The sequence below is a fragment of the Mytilus galloprovincialis genome, chromosome 13 (assembly GCF_965363235.1).
Source record: "Mytilus galloprovincialis chromosome 13, xbMytGall1.hap1.1, whole genome shotgun sequence".
Taxonomy (NCBI): Eukaryota; Metazoa; Mollusca; class Bivalvia; order Mytilida; family Mytilidae; genus Mytilus; species Mytilus galloprovincialis.
The window spans coordinates 11,846,865-11,856,347 of record NC_134850.1 but is presented as its reverse complement, the minus strand read 5'-3'; the positions used below and the strand labels follow the sequence as shown (position 1 = coordinate 11,856,347).

At 34.0% G+C, this 9,483-nt stretch overlaps 1 long non-coding RNA gene across 2 annotated transcripts; it reads right to left on the bottom strand.

Annotated features, from left to right (window-relative positions):
* Nucleotides 1–439: 439 nt before the first annotated feature.
* On the bottom strand, nucleotides 440–6,182 carry LOC143057087 (uncharacterized). 2 transcript variants are annotated; one of them, XR_012972628.1, is made up of 2 exons: nucleotides 5,957–6,182; nucleotides 440–5,248 (listed from the first exon to the last, which is right to left on the bottom strand). It is a non-coding gene; the product is annotated as an uncharacterized LOC143057087 (long non-coding RNA). The 2 variants fall into 2 exon arrangements; XR_012972629.1 differs by having other exon boundaries at nucleotides 440–5,242.
* Nucleotides 6,183–9,483: the final 3,301 nt, after the last annotated feature.

The following is a 9,483-nucleotide window of genomic DNA, read 5'->3' as shown; positions in this document are numbered from 1 at the left end:
AAATGTGCCAAATGTGCTCTGCCAATGTCCACTTTTACATCTACATTGTGTTCACTAGTTGTCTCCTACTCTCCCATCTCAGTACCATTAGCAGAATTAAGCTGAAATATAAACTTAAAAGCAGTATCTGGTGTCTTACTTCCATTCAGAACAAATACACATGTAACACAAAATTAATTTACATTGGGAGGGTGGTGGGTTTTTTAAGAAGATTATTTTCTCGTCCAATTTTCGTCTGCTGCAATCTTGCCGACGTATTTCGAAAAGACCAAAGCGAGGTTGCGATCAAACTAATAAACACAAATGTTAAATACCCAACAGTGAACCACCACCTGCCCAAATTAAAATCTTCGAGTTTGTACCCAATGGATAACGGGCTTTAAAATTGTAGATTTTAAATCCTTTTATCCTCGAGGCCCAAAACATAACAAATAGATAATAAGGTTTTGGCAGTATTTGGCCACAGCTTTATCTTGAATAAAATATAACATATATGATATATAATATGTATTTAAATTGGCAATCTTGCTCTGAAATATATTTATCAATGTCTGTATTTAATATATATGTAAATTATAATGTGGCTACCGCAAATTATGGCAAACCACTAATATAAATATATTTAAGTAATATGTCTGGTACGAGAAGTTGACTGATGAGCCCTGGTAATCAGAGGCTATCATTACTGTTCACTGAATATATGAATGTTAAATCCAGCGCAGCGAAATGTGCCAAATTGTCCGATAAGATCAGGGTAACAACTTGATCTGATTGGACAACCGCCACTGAAAAGAGGGGGTGTAGCTGCGCGAAGCTGTGCCAAATACAATTTAATATATTAACTTTCAAGTTACTTCCTAGTAACTTACTTGAAACGTCAGATATAAAATGTTAACATAACAGTTGTATCTATTTACAGTCGGGGAAGGTTAAATTAATGCCAAGATTCCTGATGATCATTTCTAATCCTCCCTGGAGGGTATTCAAAAAAATGTTATTTCCCAAAGACGTCAAATGCACTCCATCTTTCATTAAGAATAATTCATTAGCCTTTATATCAGGGTAACGGAGGTAACAACCATCTGTTTTGGTTAAAAATGATGCTATAGAGGTATTAACCCTCATTCTACATTTTTCCATGGCATTAATATTGTCAGAGTAACGCCAACTTGATCTCGGAATAATTTGAGACCAGACAAAAACTGTGTCCAACATCAGTTGACGCATCCAACTGAACTGTTTCCTTATTAGTTCACAAAGAGTTTTTGAACTTTTTTCCCCTATATCATTGCCTCCAATATGTAAAACTAATATAGTTGGCGGATCTTCATATTTTAACATGGTTCTTATTTGTTGTTTCATGTCCAGCACTTTACCTCCACATTTTCCCTGCCACCAAATATTTACTCCCATCCTCTGCAGCCCCAAGTTTACCCCTCCCGGTCTTCCTCTGGCTTCCCCAAAGGCATGCTTAATAATCGAGGATCCAACGATCCAAACTGTAGCATGTCCTGCAATTCTTAGAAAGCAATTATTACTTGCTTATATTGATGCAGGACATACCATTTATTTACATAATACAATATTATTTAAATGCCAGCTCAAGACTGCATTACAAAATAAGCAAATATAGAAACATATTTACACAAATAAATGTACATATATGATGTTCAGGCATTTAAATCCTAATGTAACGCAAAAAGGCCTGTGACTTCCAACGTCCCATTTCTTTAATTTGTTCATCAGAAATACCTTCTAATGCACATGTAGTTGCCATGCCAATTCTAAAGGAATGGGACTTAAATCCATTGTTTTCTATACCAATTACTGACAGAGACCTTTTTAATAATGCTGAAAACTGGTATCTTGTAAGGGGGGATCCATCAAAATGACAAAATAAAGGTCCCAGATAAGGTGGGCGAACTTTAATAAAATTAGCCATTATTTGTACTGGACATACATTTTTGTTTTTCTGCTTAGAAATAACGATTGTTGTTCCAGAACCAAACTGATCAGTTTTAGATGACGTCAATAAAACCTCTAATCTTGCATCACAAAGCTTTATATTTTCAAATTTTACAGTATGCATCTGCTTATTTTTACAATCAACTGTTATTTCACCTACTCTCATAAAACCATGAAAGGCTAGCGAAAATGAAGCCATAAACAGTTTTGTCTCATACCCGTTTTTGCAAATCACCGCCAGTGACCTCAATAATTTTTCCAATATATCTCTCGTTATGGGTAATCTAGTGTCCTTTTGATTTGGGCCCCCCAACCTTTTTATTCCTTCAATCAATTTTCTGACAACAAATTTCTGTGTATTGTCTTCTAAATTGTTGATTTTATTAAAGTAACTTAAGCCTGAAATATAGCCAGATACTGTTGAGTGGGACAATTTCTTTCTAAACATATAAACAATGAATGATGTCAAGTCATCAAGCGGAATAGGCCAGACATCAGAAAATCCATGATTTTCTCTGAATTTAACAAATATGTCCATGCTATGCAAATATGCTTTCTGTGTACTGGGTGCTAATGAATTTATAAGTAAATGATTCATTTCAGTTCTGAAATCATCGACAGGAATTCTTGTGGGATTGCTGCTGGAGAACTGTCTGCATTCGGGACCAAGTCCATAAAACGTTGTTCCTGAAATCGAGAAAGAGCATCTGCGATTGCATTATGCTCACCCTCAATATGTTGTGCCCTAAATTGTATGTTATTGTTCATAGTGAGAAAAACTAGTTGTCTTATCAATATCATAACTCTCTTTGATTTTGATGTTCTTTTGTTCACAATGCTTACTAATGCCTGATTATCTATTCTCAACAGAATCTTTTTATTTCTAAATGAACGACCCCATATCATGAACGACAGCACGATGGGAATAAGCTCCAAACATGTTATATCCAATAAAATGCTAGTATCAGCCCAACTACTTGGCCACTGGTATTGTACCCAGTGACCTTGAAAATAAGCTCCACAACCTAATAAAACATTACCTGCACTATCAGTGAATAATTCCAGACTTTCATTAGTCGACCAAAATCTATCAGGAAAATAACACTGACCATTGAATTGATCTAGAAAATTTAGCCAAACTCTAGCATCTGCTTTGACCTCTGAATTCAATCTGACAGTATAATAAGGCTTTCCATTCTTAACTGAAGCTATCAAATCGTAAAAACGACGAATAAAAGCACGGGCTGATATAATAGCCCTTGAACAAAATGCCATTAAACCAGTAATTGATTCAAGTTCCTTCAGTGCCATTTTCTTTTTCGACAAGACCTGATCAAGCATAAATTTAAGTTTATCCAGTTTTTTAGGGGGGATTCTAACCAACATAAGTACTGTGTCAATTTCAAGGCCTAAAAATGTGATACATGTGGTAGGACCTACTGTTTTATTCTCTGCTAGTGGAACACCTAGCTGCCTACATACTTCATTAAAAGTGTCCATCAAAATGGTACAATTATCCGTTGAACTTTCACCAGCAAAGAAAAAGTCATCCAAATAGTGGTCTAAAGTCTCAATGCCAGCTTTCAATGCAACTGTTTTATGCAAAAAAGTGGCAAATTTTTCAAAGAGGGCACATGATATAGAACAGCCTTCAGGCAGACATTTATTAATATAATATTTCCCATCAAAGAAAATTCCCAGAAGGTCAAAATCAGCTGGGTGAACCAATAAAATTCTAAAGGCCTGACTAATGTCCATTTTTGCGCAAAGCACGTTATTTCCTAATTCAGAGATCATCCCAACCACTTTATCAAAAGAAGAATACTTTACTTTACAAATTTCTGGATCAATGAAATCATTCACACTCCAGTTTAGAGGATATGACAAGTGAGTTATAAGACGCCATCCACCGTCATTTTTTGAAACTACCCCAATAGGAGATATTCTTAAAGTTGAAATTGGTATTTTTGAAAAGGGGCCCAACATTCTACCAAGATGCACTTCTTTTTGTAATTTTAAATTCGTTTCAGTTTTGTGAACTTCTGCCGAAATGAGATTGCTTGCAAAACTCGAGATTCTTGGACCAGTATAGTTTAATCTAAACCCCTCTATAAATCCCAATAATAACATTGCTGCATCAGTTTTGTTTTCATAATTTGACAGTAATTCTCTTAAAGATTTAATTTTGATTGGGGTTTTGCCTTTGTCCCATAAATGCTCCAGGAGAACGGAATCTTGTGTTATTTTGCATTTGCCTAGGTGCAAAGGGTTGAAAATTAGATGCTGTTTTTTGTGGTGCTTGAGGCCGGGCTGATCTGAATCTCTGAACAATCCCAGGTGACTGAGGATTATTAGAGTTAGTCACTTTGCTATTAGTGCAATATATAACCGGATGTACCCCACTGCATTTTAAACAAGCATGTTTGTATGTGCAATATTGTTGGGTGCACGTCCCATTATAATTATATGCATAGCATTTAAGAAAATTGTTTGTTGGTTTTTGTGCAATATTGAACTCTGGCCCATTAATTGGACCTGCTGGTTGCATATACAATAACCATAGCTCAGTGTCTATGACAGACCAGGATCCAGCAGGCTCCTGTGATCTACGTAGTCTAAACTGTTCATCATACAATTTCCATCCTAAACCTGCATAGCGTTTAGCCCCTAACCTGACAGTTTGCATATACTTCAACAGTTCTTGGAACTGAGATGTATGTATAGTACAATAAATACTGATATATATTAAAAAGGCATCCGTCCATATACCTATTGTGTTAATTCTTGTATCCTGTTGCTTAGGTTGTAATATAATCTGTCCCTGATTAAATGTAAGTGTTTGATTCACTCCTGTTATGTTTTGTGAATTATTTAACAAACTGCCCATATCTACATATTCCCCATTTATTACTTTTTGTTTGACATTTTGCGATACGTTTCGCGCTATGTCATCTGACGCCTTAACCGTTTCAATGGGTAAGGCATAACCTGTGTTAATTAGGGGTTGGTGTAATGTTGTATTACCTGGAGCAGGGTAAATTGTTTCTGCTGGCAGTGTTGCTGGGATCATTATTGGACTGTGTGGTAGTACATTAGTTGTCACTGTGTTTGAGCCGAGCTGTACAGGTGGTGTTCCACTTGTTCTAGGTAATCTATCTGCAATATTAGCAGTCGCCTCTTCCTGTTGCTGTTTCGACTTCTTTGCAGCAGCCGCTGCGCCTCCATTATTTGCCCTGCTTGTCGGCACCCTTTTTCTGCCGGACCTCCTATACATGATCTGAAACTTAAAGTGTATGTGTTATCTTCATTCAAATACATGTGCTTTACCTTATATATACATGTATATATAAAATATTAAAAGTGAATATCCAAAAAACATACGTATTTCACAAATCTCTCTCCGATTATATGCCTATAGTTTGCTCTTTCGTGTTATTCTCAGGATATATAAACTAAGAATCAATTACTACTTACTAAAATGATTGTTTTGCCATTTGTGCAAATCCGAAACATACGAGTTTATCAAAGCCGGTTCCGGTTTTTATGCCCACCGTTAACCGGAAGTTTGCCATTACAAGTTTGTCAATAAATAGAGTCGAAACACTCAACTTTTTGCTCATTTTTGTCCTGTATTTAGATGAACTAAGTTATCGACTGCATCAATTTATATGCTGACAATAAGCTATTTCAAAATTTCATTGTGAAAATATTTGGTTGATTTGAAAACCCCTTATATCACTAAAGTACGGCAATAACAGTTATAAATTCCTTCACATTTTCAAATTGCATAAAAATATAATGTCTAACACAATCTTGGTTTGATTTATTTTTGGCTGTGACCGTTTACTTAAATTCGACATTCATTTGCACATTAAATTTTTTGTATGTTTTTAAATGTCGTTTTTAACTAAAATTTCAAGACATCGGGATTAAATCGATATCAATCCGTCTTTATCGTATATCAAAATAAACTTATAACCCTTTATCAAACCTATTTCAGGTGTTATTTCAACTTTTTTAAGAAGATTATTTTCTCGTCCAATTTTCGTCTGCTGCAATCTTGCCGACGTATTTCGAAAAGACCAAAGCGAGGTTGCGATCAAACTAATAAACACAAATGTTAAATACCCAACAGTGAACCACCACCTGCCCAAATTAAAATCTTCGAGTTTGTACCCAATGGATAACGGGCTTTAAAATTGTAGATTTTAAATCCTTTTATCATATAGTAAGACTAAATAACATATGCCCTCGGTCAATATCAGACCTCGAGCCATGATATTGAACCTAGGGCTGATAATACACGCAATATGAAAAATGCCATGTAATAATCTGATATAATCCCATTTTGTACGACAAAAATGGATTTTGCATATGCAAAAAAGTCCTACTCATATTGCTGCCTGAGGCCAGAAATTAGTTATTGGTTATTGTGCAACGATTCCAAATGACATGACGTCGTTGCGTGATTTACGGCATGGCGAACAATGATGGTGTTTGTATAGAAAATTGTGAGAATTCTGCTACAATGGACATTAGTAACAATTTGCAACCAACTATTATCGATTTAGCCCCAGTTATGGAATTTTTGGAATTTAGGGTCATTATATTGCTCTTCAATTTGTACTTGTTTGGCTTTATAACTATTTTGATCTGAGCGTCACTGATGAGTCTTATGTAGACGAAACGCGCGTCTGGCGTATTAAAATATAATCCTGATACCTATGATAACTAATTCTGTAAAGTTATCGCTTTTGTGTATTACCATATTCATAAAAATTTGGGGAAATTTAAAGATAAATTTGTATGAATAAAATGAAAAACAAAATATAATGGAAAATGTGATAAATGTTTAAGACTTTTACCTTTTGAGGTCAGTTACATAGTTATAATTGAAAGTGTTTCACTTTTCTGTAGAACTTGAATATGTCATAAAAAGATTATAACATGTCTTTTTAATATTGGCCCTGGTATCATCCCTCGACCTATATCGGCCCTCGGCTAAAGTCTCGTGCTCATATGCGTGTCTCATGTGATATCAGGGCCAATATGGAACAGGGCATGTTGTCATCTATAAGTCTTACCATTGAATAGGCTTTAGAAACTGAAAGGGTTCTCATACTGTTTGTGCATTGACGTATTTATAGTTCAAAAGAAAGGCGGAATATACCATAGGGATATTCAAACTCATATGTTAAAACAATGCCATACAGTGAAACAAAGAACGACAAAAAGACAAACTATAAACTAAAATTACAACAAAAAGTATTACATTATCTGTTCATAAAATTTGAAGTTTTAGTACACCTATTTAGTGTTACCTACCGAATGACACGTACCACCAAATGTATACCTACATGAGCAAAACGATGACTGGAACAATATGTGCGTATCCTTCTGGGGCACCTATCTATATGATTAGGTGCGCGTTGCTCAATCTTTAGGTTATTAGATGGTGTTTTTCGATGGAGTATGTTTTGGTTCATTTTGTTTGTTTGGTTGGTGTTTTGTTGGGCGGCGGGACACAAATATATATAAATACACCGAATTATATCATAAATCCATTAATGTGTAGCGTTTTGTGCCATTCCTGAGGATCCATTTGTAAGTGAGAAACCATGGGCGAGTATAAAACAACATTTAGATACTTTTTGTGGGTAATTGTTTTGGAAATGCGTTGCAAGAGTGTCTGTTTGGGATTTACAGAATAGAGAAATTGAAAGAACATCACTAATATATATTTATGGGAAATCGAATGACCCAGCTTATTTGATCTTCGTATGTCTAACAAGTGTCTAAAGGAACTCCGACTTACATAAATCGAAATGAGAAAAAAATCTACCAGGAACAACTGGTTCCATTATGAATGCTGAAAAACCTGTTGAAAATTATTCCAACAAATCCATCAAACATTTTGAAAACCCCGCATAAGTATATTGATGCCTAATATTTTTGTTGTTTTTTTATGTGTTTTTTTTTTTTGCTCGTATTTAACAAAATAAACCGAACAATAGCGTATTTGTTATAAATTAGAACATAGGTTTTTCAATTGAAGTGTTTTATATTTTTCATGTGGGGTACGGTATCGATTTTTCTCATCGTCGAAGGCTGTACGGTTGCCTCTAATTGCTTACATTCACTTTTTTTTTAAATTTGGTAGATAGTTGTCTCATTGTCAATCATATAACATCATGATTTTTAAATTCAATGTTTAAAACAACAACAGTTTATTAATTCCCTCATCTTTAGTTGGAACATATCTTTGAAAATAAACAAAATATTTGTTTCACGGCATCGCTAGTACTTCTTCGAGTGTATGACGTTATAAGTCAACTCAAAAGTTTAATTATAAAAGTGAAATACTCGCATTTAGGAGCAAAACAAAAGGCTGTTCGGCTCGGATTTCAAATAATGTGTGCGTTGGTATATCTTTCTTACTATTAACGTTTAATAACTGTTCAATGTTGAATCTTACTTTTATTCACTTTATACAAACATACAGCAATATCTTTTCCTGTTTATTCATTATTCCTTAATTCAAAAATATTTATAATGAACACAAAAGAGTAAGAATATTTCGGGTCCGACAGCTTGGAACAAAGCTCGGAATTATAAGAATGTGTCTGGGTTGGCATATATTCGTAACTTCGTTCGAAAAAAACCTGTGTAATAAATCTCAAATGTAGAATACTTTATTAAAACAAACTTCATCATCTTATTCAGTTTAAAATTCGCCAATTCAAGAATGGTTATACATGTAATGAAAAAATAAGAACATAGCGCGGACTTCCTCTGGAAATAAACTAAATATCGTATTATAACTTATTTATACAAGAAATCCAAACAATGATTGATACAAATTATATAAAAGTATAACTAAGAATGTACATGTATGTACATAATTTTAATATTGTTGGCCCTGTTTGATATCATAACAAGTATTTCATTTCTTTTTCCTTTGATTATAAAAAATGGAAAACAACACGTTAAATAATTTATTGCGTCCGAAACGCTGTTCTGGATTTACCTTCATCAGGTAAACTATATATAAACTAGGTATACGTTGAAAATCCTAGGAAAACTTAGATTTTTGTTATTTGATTTTGCCATGTGATTATGGACTTTCCCAAAAAGTTCAGTATTTTTGTGATTTTACTTTTTAGAAAGAAAATATAATTGTCAAAACAAAAATAATTGTATTTGCTCTGAATACATTCGTTCATTTTGTTTGAGAATAACATTTTGATTTTTACATTTTTAACATGTGAAGAACATTATAATTAATTGTCTGTATAATTTGCCGATGAAAGTGTTTATTGTGTGGCGTTGAGTAGATTAAAGTCTCATATTTCCGATTAGTTTCCTCTATACTTTGGTTTTATGAGTACCTCGTACTAGTGTTTAAATGTGCTTTTCCAATATCATCGGGAAATTAATTTTCATAAGAGATGCTGTTATCCAATAAATCATCAGTATTGTGAGGGGTTTTCTTTTTTGTGTGCTTTTTTAAATCTTTTT